This window comes from Nannospalax galili, unplaced genomic scaffold (assembly GCF_000622305.1).
Source record: "Nannospalax galili isolate Female #2095 unplaced genomic scaffold, S.galili_v1.0 scaffold936, whole genome shotgun sequence".
Taxonomy (NCBI): domain Eukaryota; kingdom Metazoa; phylum Chordata; class Mammalia; order Rodentia; family Spalacidae; genus Nannospalax; species Nannospalax galili.
The window spans coordinates 254,201-267,132 of NW_008337142.1; positions in this window are offsets into that span (position 1 = coordinate 254,201).

The following is a 12,932-nucleotide window of genomic DNA, read 5'->3' on the forward strand; positions in this document are numbered from 1 at the left end:
GGGAAACAGTCAACCTCTCAGGCATAACTAAAATTTTTCTAGATAAGCTTATCAGTGTGTTTGTAAGAATGAAAAGATATATATAGAAGTTTCTCATCATATCTGACTAGGCTCTAGGCTTCATAAGCAACATTAAAAATCTACCTGTGTCTATTAATAGATTCTGAAAGCAGGAACATCAGTTCTCCAGGTGCTTGCCCAGTGATAAAACCACCAGACTCCACAGGACAGCTCCAAACTGATGGTCACACCGTTGGCCCTGCAGAGGCTCAATGGTTATAAAACTAAGTGCAGAGACATTACTGTAAGAAAAAGCTTAGTTGTGAAGACAGGAAATAGGGGTGGAAGAGATGGGAGAGGGTGGAGTGAGAGTGTTAAGAATGCTTTATTTAAATACATACATGTGTGAATATGTGAAACAATAAATTTTTCTAATAAAGTTGCCAACATTTATATTTTAGCTGTAATAAAGTGCCATCTGACTGAAGTAGACTTATAGTGTAAGGGAGAAGAAGGAACATACAATTATTTGGGCTCAAACAAAACATATTCTAGATGGCTAGTTTGCAAACTTACAAGCCATTGATAAATTAGAAATAAAAGTGTTTCTCTGTATTTGGACTGTGGAGATAGCTTGGTTTGGAACTTGAAAGCATGAGGACCCTAGTTTGATACCCAGAACTCACATAAAAAAATAGATGTGATAGAATGTGTTTTTCATCTCAGGATTGGGCAAGAGGGACGAGTAGATCCCTGGAGTTTACTGGCCACAAGGCTATCCTAATTGGGGAGCCCCAGGTACAGTGAGAGCCTACAGAGACTGGGATCTGCTGGTGGATGGTGAAATGAAGGAAAGCAAAGGACTCAACTCTCAGGTAGAGAAGAGTGCAGTTTAATTGGGGGGTGGTATGATTACAAAGACAGGCAATCTTTAACACATTTTTTGAGAAATAACTTTAAGCAGGTTACATTATATATATATATATAATGAAGTTTAAGGGTGGGAAATAGGAATAAGAAATCAAAGACCAAAGGATTTCTCAACATGGGCTCAACTTTGGTGGAATAATGAAGGTTTCCATTAGTTCTGTTCTTTTTAAAAAAATTCTAACAAGTTTACTGGGCTTGTTAGAGCACAGGGTGGGAGTTTATTTACAGAAGAGTGGGCACCCCTTCATTCACAGCTACACTGGAAAGTCCACACTCAAAGACAGACCCTGTGACTTCCCCAAAACTACACAAAATGGTGAGAGAGGCGCCTCATGGCATTCTCTCCTTAAATATCCTTAACCCCTCCCCAACAGGAAGCTAAGGTCGACTGATTGGGTGGTAGGGGTAACTGACTCCCCCCTCAACTCCTTGAAGAGCTTGGGAAGGAGATGTGACTACAGCTTGCCAGCATAGTGGTGGAAAGACACTTCCAATTAATATTCCATCCCTTCTTTTGGCTCTTACATTCTTTCTGCCAACCTCTTCTGCAAAAGTCCCTGAGCTTTGGGGGGGCGGGTGTTGCTAGGTGTGGGATGATCATCTTCCCATGTAACAAGGCACTGAACTCTCTGGTCTCTGAATCATCTATTTTCCATGGGCTGTTGGTCCATTTCAGTGGGATTCCATACTCTAAAAACAAACAGGAAGAGGCAAGAATATCTAAATAGTGTCTGGAATAATAACTTAACCTATGGGCATAAACACAAATGCTTGGACAGAACTTTAGCAGGTGCATCACATCCATCTAACAAAACAATTGCTGTGGCTTCCCACTGGAGCCTATAACCTCTCCTGCCACATGGGGTTGGCCTGGTCTACAGTACTAGATGTGTGTTCCACCCCTAGGAGCAGGCATTATATCCAATCAAAGAATGCTAGCTGTACATACACTAGACACACCACTATTGCAGCAACAAGACCATCTTATTTGGCATGTTGATATTGCAAGAATCAGGTCCATTGTTTAGCAGAATTATAGGGGAAGGTTTACCACCAGCCATCTGCATATTGTCTTCTGGCACCATGAAAACCCCCATCCAGTGGCAGGGAGTTTCCAGCTTAGTCCAAGATTGATTTATCCCTCTATGGAGTGCAGTTTAATTCTAAGAATGGGATTTTTATACATAGTGAACAGGGTCAGCCAAGGATAAGCATATAAAATACAAATCAGGTGAGGTTCAAAGTAAAATATTGTTTTTATTTTCTGTTACTAACCAAACCATTTCCCTCCCAAGACAGTGTTGTGCCCTTGACTCTGGTAGGTGGCATTCTTCCAATGTCCAAAACATTCTCTGGTTTTTAAGTGGCAGCTGGACTTAAGATAGAGTCCTTAATTCACCTTCTGTAGAACTGAGGTCCTTCATCTTCCCCTGCTTGTTTAGTAAGGTTCTGAATAAGGTTCTACATAAAACTGACTACAGCAGCATGATGCTGAGATATCACTTGGTTTCAGGAGGATCCCTTCCAGATTATCAGCAATAGGAGAAACATAACAATTATTAATAAAAACAAAATGCAGTACATTATGCTAGAAATGTTAAGTTGATTAAATTGATTTAGCTTTCCTAAACAATCTGCAATTCCTTGCAAGAGATTTTGATGAGAAATACTTTTTATTTGACTAGAAAAAGTATGAGTAATATCTTCCTGCAATTTCAGTATATCCTGGGTTATACTACCATGATTTAACAAATATTTTTTAACCCAGTCCCAAGGAAATGTCATTGAATTCCAATGTACAGGTGTAACACAAAATTGAGATACATTCCATTCACATCTCAATGATAGCTGTCTTTGTAAACTAACAATTTTATCTCTGAACATAACTACAGAAAATTCCAAGTCTATAATTCCAGCATTGAGTATGCTATCAATATGTCTTTGAGAATTCCATAATTTTTCAAAGTCGAGTACCATTGTTGAAGGTGTTGTACAGTGTGAATACTCTGATGTAGGGCAACTCCAGCTATTGCAGCAGTAGCTGTAAGAGCAATAATCCCTAGGACAGTCACAATAATAAGGCCAATCATTCTTTTGGTTCTGTGTTTTTACATTTTCAAGACTATGATAAAGCATAGACATCAAGGGTGAATCTTCCCAAGGATCAAGCTGCACAGGCATCCAAACTCCAACATAAGCACAGAGTATGTATAAGGTCTGTGTAGTATAATTAATTAGAACAGTGGAATTTATGCAGGTATACAGAGTACAACTCTTAAAAATGACAGATACTTCTGATTCCATTTAGTTAATCCAATCATTAGTATATATGCTAATCAAATGCAAGCTATAATATTACGAGAAACATTTTTAACAAATGACAAATCAGTATTGTTATTAGAATTATTTTTCTAAAATTTCCCTTTCCAGGCTCATAATTGTATAGAAGCATTAATCAGTTTCCAAAGATGGTCTTCAGTGGCTCTGCTTTTGAAATGAGGAGAGGGTAGAGCTATCCCCCACCATACCAAACCAATTCTTCTATGGCATTACTTTCAGTAGATATTAAAGAGTTATTTTCTTTATGCCATTTTAACTATTTACCTTCCCTATTGGTCCAAGCTGAGCCCACAGGGCTCTAATCAATGACACTTCCACAGGAAGTATTAGCAAGAACTCGGACTTCTGAGCCTCTACATTGGTCCCAATGTATCCAAGCACTTAAATCTGAGACTACTGGGGTTTGACAAGGAAGCATGGGAGATGGAGAGAAAGTACAATTAAAATAGAAGCTTTAAATCCTTTTCCTAGCAAAATATACATGGCCATTTTATTATACCCTTTTGTGCCATTTCTTATAATAGATCAAAACATGTTTCTTTCAGACAATGTTCTTCAGCACCTATACAAATGGGAGCACCCTGGACTCCTACTATATAAGGTGCATTAAGTGTCTTCCCTTCCTCCTGTGGAAAGAGGGGACCCAGATTATCGTAACGGCCAGGCACCCAATTAGAATCATTAGTGTAAATTGGGATAGTGGGATCTCCCCAGTGAACAGCCTGATTTAGAGGGGGCTTTGGAATATAAGCCCAATAATAAAAATTGGTAGCAGTGGTCACCTATACAGTAGTTATTGCAAGCATATCTAAAACTAAAGTTTCAGGATTTCCATTTTGTTCCAGATGTTGAACCATGCAATCACCTTTACTGGCTAATTTCTTCAGTTGACCCCTTGTAGGAAGGGCACAAGAATTAGTATAAGGTAATGGTCTGGCCACCTTCCATGTGGTGGGGCCCAGAATAAGATGAGCCATTCATTTAGTGGCCAGGTCAGAATTGAAGCATGGGCATTTGTTCATTTGGAAACATTATGAGACTATCTGGAATCCAAAACTGATCTGGTCCTGTGGCAATATAACCATAAAATTTCCCACATTTTATTACATGTACTCTATGCCAATTGTTTGTAGTATATACTTATACCATATAGGTTGTAGATATTCTGTTTCTCTACAGGGCCAGTGCATTTCTGCAGTAGTAAGACCCTGAACATTGAGATTCAAAAAATTTAGGATAAATAAAGAATCTAATAATACATGTCAAGGAGGGTTATCATTTCCCACTTTTTGTTTAATTAACATTTATTTCAACATCCTATTGGAAAGTTCAATAATGGCTTGACACTGCGGGTTGTATGGGATCCCGTTGACATGCTTGATATTCCACTGAGAGGTAAATGATTGAAAATTTTGAGACAGATAAGTTGGAGCATTATTAGTCTTTAACTGTTTAGGATGTCCCATGATATTCATGGTTTCTTTTAAGTGTAATATTACAGAAGAAACTTTTTCATTTGGTAACGCAGTTGCCCATTGGAAAGTGGAATAAGTATCAATAGTATGGTGGACATACTGCAATTTTCCAAAGATTTTAACATGCATGACATCCATTTGCCATATACCATTAACTTGTGATCCCTGTGGGTTCAGACTACCAAGCAGACGATGGTTATTAATCGGCTGACAAATGTCACATTGCCTTACAATAGTTTTAGCCAATCTTTGTGGAATGCTGAATTAGTAACCCAACACTCTCCAATTACCATGTGTGTCTCTAAGAAAGTTAATTATATCAGCAAGATTATTATAGGGATATAGTTGATGTTGCAATAGTTCATCTATTTTCTGAATAGTATATACCATAGATCAAGGAAGGTTAGTATGAGATCTAATATGAGTCTTTGAAATAACAAGGATTTCAACTGAAGAAATAGATTATATAACAGTATTATCAGGATACAAGTAAACAGTAGATATATGTTGAACAGTAAATGCTGCATATTGAGATTCTGTAACAATATTTAAGAGTTTGTGAATAATCTGTTAATGCCATAATAGCAGCAAATTCGGTCTTTGTATTGACGAATAGGGTATCTTTTGTAATCTATGTATACACTTACCATCAGTATAGCCTTCAAGACTGATTTTATTAGCATCTGTAAATAAAGTTAAGCTATGTGAAATAGGTCCCAAAACAATAATTTTATCTAAAATAATAATTTAAGAAACTATTGTTTTGCTTTTTCTTTTTTAAATATATATATATCCCAAAGGGAGATAATTTTTAACACATTTTTTCAGAAATGACATGAAGTAGGTTACATAAAAAATATATACAATGAAGTTTAAGGGTGGAAAACTAGGGATAATAAATCAAAGGCTAAAGCCAGGCGTCGTGAAACACTACCTCAATCCCAGCATTTGGGAGGCAGAACCAGGCAGATCTCTGTGAGCTACAGGCCAACCCAGTCCACTCAGCACTCTCCAGGCCAGCTGGGGTCACAGGTAGACCCTGTCCCAAAAGACCCCCCCGAAAATAATCGAAGACCAAAAGAGTTGGCAACATCGGGTCAACTTTGGTGGAATAATGAAAGTTTTCAATAGCTCTGTTCTTTTTTTTTCCTTAAAATCCTAATTAGTTTATTAGACTTGCTAACAGAGCATAGGGTGGGGGTTTATTTACAAAAAAATGGGCACCCCCATTTATGGCTGCACTGGAAAGTCCAAACTCAAATATAGATCATGTGACACCCCGGAAGCCTCACAAATTGGTGAGAGAGGTGCCTCCTGTGTTCTTGGCTTATATATCCTTAGCCCCATCCCCACATGCAGCTAAGGTTGAATGATTTGGAGGGAGGGGTAACTGACTCCCCCCTCAACTCCTTGATGAGCATAGGTTAGGAGGTGTGACTATAGCTTGCTTGCCAGCATAGTGGTCAGAATACACTTCCAGGTAACACTCTACCCTTTCCTCCAGCTCTTACATTCTTTCTGTCAAGAAGTGCCTGAGCCTTGGAGGGGTGGTAGGTGTGGGATGATCTTCCTCCCATTGTGGCAAGGCACTAAACATTCGGGTCTCTGCATCATCAATTTTCTATGGACTGTTGGCCCATTTCAGTGGGATTCCATCTACTATAAAAATACAAACAGCAAGAAGCAAGAACATCTAAACAGTGGCTGCTATAATAACTTAACCTATGGATGTAAACACAAATGCTTGGATAGTACTTTAGCAGGTTCATCACATCCATCTAACTAAACAATTGAAGTGACTTCCCACTGGGGCCTATATTCTCTCTTGCCATAGGGGGTTGGCCTGGTCTACCCTACCAGATGTGTGTTCCACCCCTAGGAGCAGACATTATATCAAATTAAAAATTTTCTTGTTGTACATACACTACCCACGCCACTATTGCACCAGCAGAAACATTTTGCTTGGTATGTTGATAACGCAACACATGGGGTCAATTGTTGAGCAAAATTTCACCGGACAATTCTCCCCCAGTCATCTGCATATCACCTTTTGGCACCATGAAAACCACCCATCCAGGGGCAGGGAGTTTCCAGCTTAGTCCAAGCTTAATTTCTCCCTCTCCTGTGCTCACATCAAGAGGTGTTTTCAGCAATAGGGTTTTTCCATCCACTTCCAGTGTAAAACCAACATTACTGACAATGGCCTTTATTGTTTTAGGAACCTCTAGGGCCCCTCAGGCCAACATCTCATAAGAGGGCAACCCAACTCTGGCACCTGGATTTTCATTTAACAACTGTATTGCTTCTAGAAGGGCTTTCTTCCATACCCACAGGGTTCCTTCTGTGCTTAAGGCTTTTGTTTTTCCTGTGTATCTGGAGAATTTTTTTTCCCTTTTATTCGTATAGTTCTTTGTATAGCCCTCCTTCCCCTCTCCCTTTTAACTACCACATTTATATATATTTTCCCTTAGTAACACCTTCATCCTACTTTTCTTCTCTCTTGGGTTCCTTCTTTCCTTTTACTTCAGTGTTTCCCTTCCATATTCCTGGTTCCTGCAATTGCACCAGGATATGCAATCATTTATAAGGATTTGATGCAAGGATCCACAAATGAGGGAGAACATATGTCTTTTGTTTTCCTGAGTCTGTGTTACTTCACTTAGTGTAACAGTTTCTAGATCCATCCATATACCTGGAAATTTCATCTTTCTTAACTGCTTAATAGAACTCCATTGTGTAAATGTACCACCTTTTGGTTAACAACTCATCAGCTGAGGGGCACTTAGGTTGCTTCCATCCCTTAGTTATTGTGAAAAGTGCAGCAACAAACATTGCTGTACAAGTGTCTCTACAATAGAATTAGTTCTTTGGGTATATGCCAAGGAGTGGTATAACCGGGTCATATGGCAGGTTCATTCTAAGTTTTTTTAAAGAGTTCTCCACACTGTTTACCCTAGAAGTTGCATGAATTTGCAATCCCACCAGCAGTGAATGAGTGTTCCCCTTTCTCCACATTCTCACCAGCATTTGGTATCATTTGTTTTCTTGATTCTAGCCAGTCTGCCTGAGCTAAGGTGAAATCTTATGGTGATTTTAATTTGAATTTTCCTAGTTACTAACGATGTTGAACACTTTTTAAGATGTTTCTTAACCATCTTTACTTCTTCCTTTGAGAACTCTCTGTTTAGATTGTTAGTTCATCTTTTAATTGGGTCATCTGCAACCAGTACACATTTTTCAATAACTTTAAATATCAATTGACTGAACTCCCCAGTCAAAAGGCACAAGCTAGTTGAATGGATTAAGAAAAAAAAAATCCATCTTTTTGTTGTCTGCAAGAAACCCATCTCACCTTCAAGGGCAGGAACTACCTTAAGGTGAAAGGATGGAAAAGAATATTCCAAGCAAATGGCACTAAGAAACAAACAATCAGGGACTGCAATTATAATAGTTGACAAAATAAACTTTGAACTAAAACTACTCAGAAGAGATAAAGAGGGTCACTTCATTCTGATCAAAGGAACAATTAACCAAGAAAACATTACAGTCCTGAATATATATGTACCAAACTCTGGTTCACAAAACAAAACAAAACACACCAAACCCACAGGAATTTAAGGCACAGATTAACCCCAACTCAGTAATAATAGGGGACTTCAGTACCTCACTGTCTCCATTAGACAGGTCAAGTGGACAAAGAATAGAGGGACATCTGAATCAAATGATACCTTATGTCAAGTGGAGCTAACAAATATCTTCTGAATATTCTACCCAAGCACCAAAGAATACACTTCCTATTCAACACCCCATGGAACTTTCTCAAAAATTGACCACATAGTGGGGCACAAAACAAACCTCAACAAATACAAAAAGATGAAATAATTCCATGCATTCTATCAGACCATAATGTAATAAATCTTAAAATCAACACTGGAAGAAGACCTAGTCGCTAAACGAACTCATGGCAGTTAAACAACACACTCCTAAATGAGGAGTGGGTCAAAGAAGAAATTAAGAAAGAAATAAAAGAATTCCTGGAATTCAATGAAAAGGACAATACAACACAATGAAACCTCTGGGACATTTCAAAAGCAGTCCTAAGACAGTTTATAGCTCTAAGTACCTACATCAGAAAATCAGAAAGAGCGAAAATAGATGACTTAATACTGCAACTCAAGATGCTGGAAATACAAGAACAAATGAAACCCAAACCCAAAAGAAGAGAAGAAAGAACAAAAATCAAAGAAGAATTTAATGAAATAGAAACAAAGAAAACAATACAAAGAATCAATGAATCTAAGAACTGATTCTTTGAAAAGCTTAACAAGACAAACAGACCCTTAGCCCAGTTAATCAAAAGAAAGAGCACCTCCAAATGAACAAAATCAGAGATGGAAGGGGAAACATCACAACAGGCACCCAAAAGATCCAGAACATTATAGGGGAATACTTTAAAAGCTTGTACTCTACTAAATTTGAAAACCTAAGAGAAATGTATGAATATCTAAAATCATGGAAACCACCAAAGTTAAACCAAGAAAAAATCAACAGTTTAAACAGACCCATAACATATAAGGAAATCAGAACAGTAATACAAAGCCTCCAGACTAAAAAAAAGGCCAGGCCCAGATAGATTTACGGCAGAATTCTACCAGACATTTAAAGAAGACCTCCAACCAATACTACTTAAATTATTCAAAATGATAGAAACAGAGGGAGAACTCCAAAATTCCTTCTATGAAGCCAGCATCACTCTAATATCCAGATCAGGTAAAGACACAACCAAAAAAGAAAGCTATACACCCATATCATTAATGAACATAGATGCAAAATTCTCAACAAAATACTTGCAAATGGTGTACAGATGTACATGAAAAGTATCAATCACCATGATCAAGTATGCTTTATTGCATCGATTCAGAGATGGTTCAGTATATGCAAGTCAATAAATGTCATCAATCATACAAATGGACTAAAAGACAAAACCACATCATCACCTCAGTTGATGCAGAAAAGACTTTTGACAAAATTCAGCATGCATTCATGATAAAAATTCCAAAGGGAATTGGACTTGGAGGAGCATACCTCAATATAATTAAATCTATATACAACAAACTCACAGCCAATATCATTCTAAATGGAAAAAAAACCCAAAAACTGGAAGCACTCCCATTAAAATCAAGAACCAGAGAAGGATGTCCACTATCTCCACTCTTTTGCAATATAATGCTTGAAACTCTAGTTAGAGCAATAAGACAAGAGAAGGAAATTAAAGGAGTACTAACTGGAAAAGAAGAGGTCAAATAATCCCTTTTTGCAGCGGTTATAATACTATACCTAAGAGATCCCAAAAATTCCACCAGAAAACTCCTAGAACTGATTAACGCTTTCAGTAAATTGAGGGGTTATAAAATAAATCTACAAATATCAGTAGCCTTTCTATATACAAATAACAAGCAAATGGAGAATAAGTACAGGGAAATGCTCCCATTCACAATGCCTGAAAATACATAAAAAATTAAATAAATAAATAAATAAATATCTTGGAATAAACCTGACCAAACACATCAAAGATCTCCACAATGAGATTTTGAAATTTTTATCTCATCCTAAGATGAAGGCTCGATCTCATTAGATTTTTTTTTAATCAGTCTGTGGTATTCTGTATTCAGTCACAGATATTATCACTTAAAATAAAATTAAGTAAAGATAATTGATTGAAAGTAGACATAAAGAGAAGTGCTAGGTTAAAGTATAAGCTGCTTATGAATATGAAGAAACTGAAATCTGAGTGTGTTACTGAATATGTTAAAGCTGTAGTGAAAAGCTTCTAATCATGAAAAATTAAAAGTATAATGATTAAAAAATAATTCTTCAAAGCATAAAAATTAGCTCCTTAATAATTAGTAGATGTGAAAAACATTATCATTGAAATCTATCTGATGACTTTGTATCCATCCATGCTCAGATGCCAAGGAGCTGAGAGAGTAACCAACTTTGACTAGTAATAATCTGATATATAGAGATTAGAAATGCATGTGCAAACATCTTAATGACAATTGCACTAAAAATGAAGTTTTCTTCATGAAATGCTGTATTTTAATGATGAAATGGAGATCTTTTTTAAAGGTTAAAACCTCATTTAATTTTATGTCTTATAGGGTTTATACTGAATACAATATTTTATAACTGTAATAATTCAACTGTAAACCCAAAAATGTGCAGCCAAATCTGTAAGAGATGCAGCCTAGCTCAGAAAATTGTTATTTAATATGTCAGTGCTGATGTAATGAAATGTTCCTTCTAACTATTTGGTTATTAAATAAATAATTTTAAAAAAGTAAAACCGTTCATTAAAAATTAAAAAAAGGGTAGATATTTTAGCCAAGAACTTTATACAATATGTAATATGTTTTGTCTATAAAGGTGTTTGGCTTCATTATCAAGCAGTGAACAGGAAATTAATCCTCCAATTTGATCTGCCACTATGGACAATGTTAGTAACTTGACATTGGAGGTGTTATGAAGGATTTTGAGTAGCAGGCTCCCAGGCACCACTAGTGAGAAGTGAACTCACACAATGTTGTTGAGAAAAAAGTTGGAGCTATCCGAGGAAGTTGAAGGTATGCACCCCATTCAACCTGGCAACTACAGTCTACTGTGTGCACCTAGGAAAGTTTCTATCCATGTACAAGGAGGGCACAAAAAGCCTGACCATAGCAATATTACCAGACACGGCCCTGAAGGGGAAAGAACAAATATCAGTCCTGGAGAGGATAAGTTGTCACACAACCATAGAATATATGAATCTGCATCAGTTAAGAAAGGATAAATCACACACACACTAAATGGTAGATGGAATAAAGATAATTCTGAGGTCAAGAAAGCAGAGAGAATATAGGTTAAAGACTTTAATTTCTATAATAGTTATTTAAAACAGATTTAGCAGAGCATGTTGATCCATGGTTTTGATCCTAGCACTCAAGATGCAGGGGTAGTTGATCTCTGTAAGTGTGAGGCCAACCTGACCAACATGGTGAGTTCCAGGTCAGCCAGTGCTATATAATGACACACTGTCTTAACACCTGCCCAAGTTTGTCACATTTAGGTATTTGTATGTGTGTTTGTATGTGTATGTGTGTGCATGTTGTGTCTGTGTCTATGTCTGTGTATCTGTGTGTTTGTGTGTTTGTACAAGTGTATGCACTCATGCATTTACACACATTTATAGACCAAATGACAACTTAAGGAAGTAAATTCTCTCCTTCCACCATGTGGGCCTCAGGGATAAACCTCTGGTTGTCAAGGTCAGTGACAAGTGCCTTTACCCTCTGAGGCATTTTGTCATCCATAATATCCCAATTATTTAATGTATATTTAATGAAAATTGCTATAATTTCAAAACAAATACATTATAATATCAGAAGCAAATATTTTCCATCAATATTGTAACAGTATTTATCTATGAATAGATGAGTTTTCCATAAGGTATATTCTATGAATAGCTAGTAACATACATTTGATATTTTTGATAAAAATACTTACGCTTTGAGATATAAATTTGCTCAAGATCATATATCTCTCAAGTGCTAGCCAGAATGCAACACAAATTCTTGGATATTAACTCTTAGATTTTAAGTCATAAGTTGAGGACGTCTTGAATTATTCTTGTCATGTTCCTTAGTGACATGTTTTCTTTAAACATGTGTGAGGAATACTACTGAATTAGCATTGCAGGGTGCTGTGCTGGTTGATTCAGATCAAGTGTTTGAGAAAACACATGCATCAAAAATGAAAGAGCTTCATAAGTAATGACGTGTATACATAGTTAATTCATCATTATCAATAGATCTTACTACTAGCCAACTATTATCAATAGATCTTACTACTAGCCATGTTGAGCATTTCTGGGCTCAGGTTCTTCAGTTGCAAATTGAGAGCTTGGGACTCTCGAGTCATGTCTGTGTCTCTTGAGTACAGATGACTACAAGGGTGATAAGACAAACTACAGTCATGTTATTCTGTTAAGATTATGAAAATGAATTTGGACTCAGAAGGGACATGGAAGTGCAGTGCCTGAAACCAGCAGGGACAGCCACACTGGGAAAACCACTCCACAATAACCAGACACCCGAGATCAAATGCCACCAATGTCTTCTTTCTGTAATTGGCTTTCCTCTTTACAAC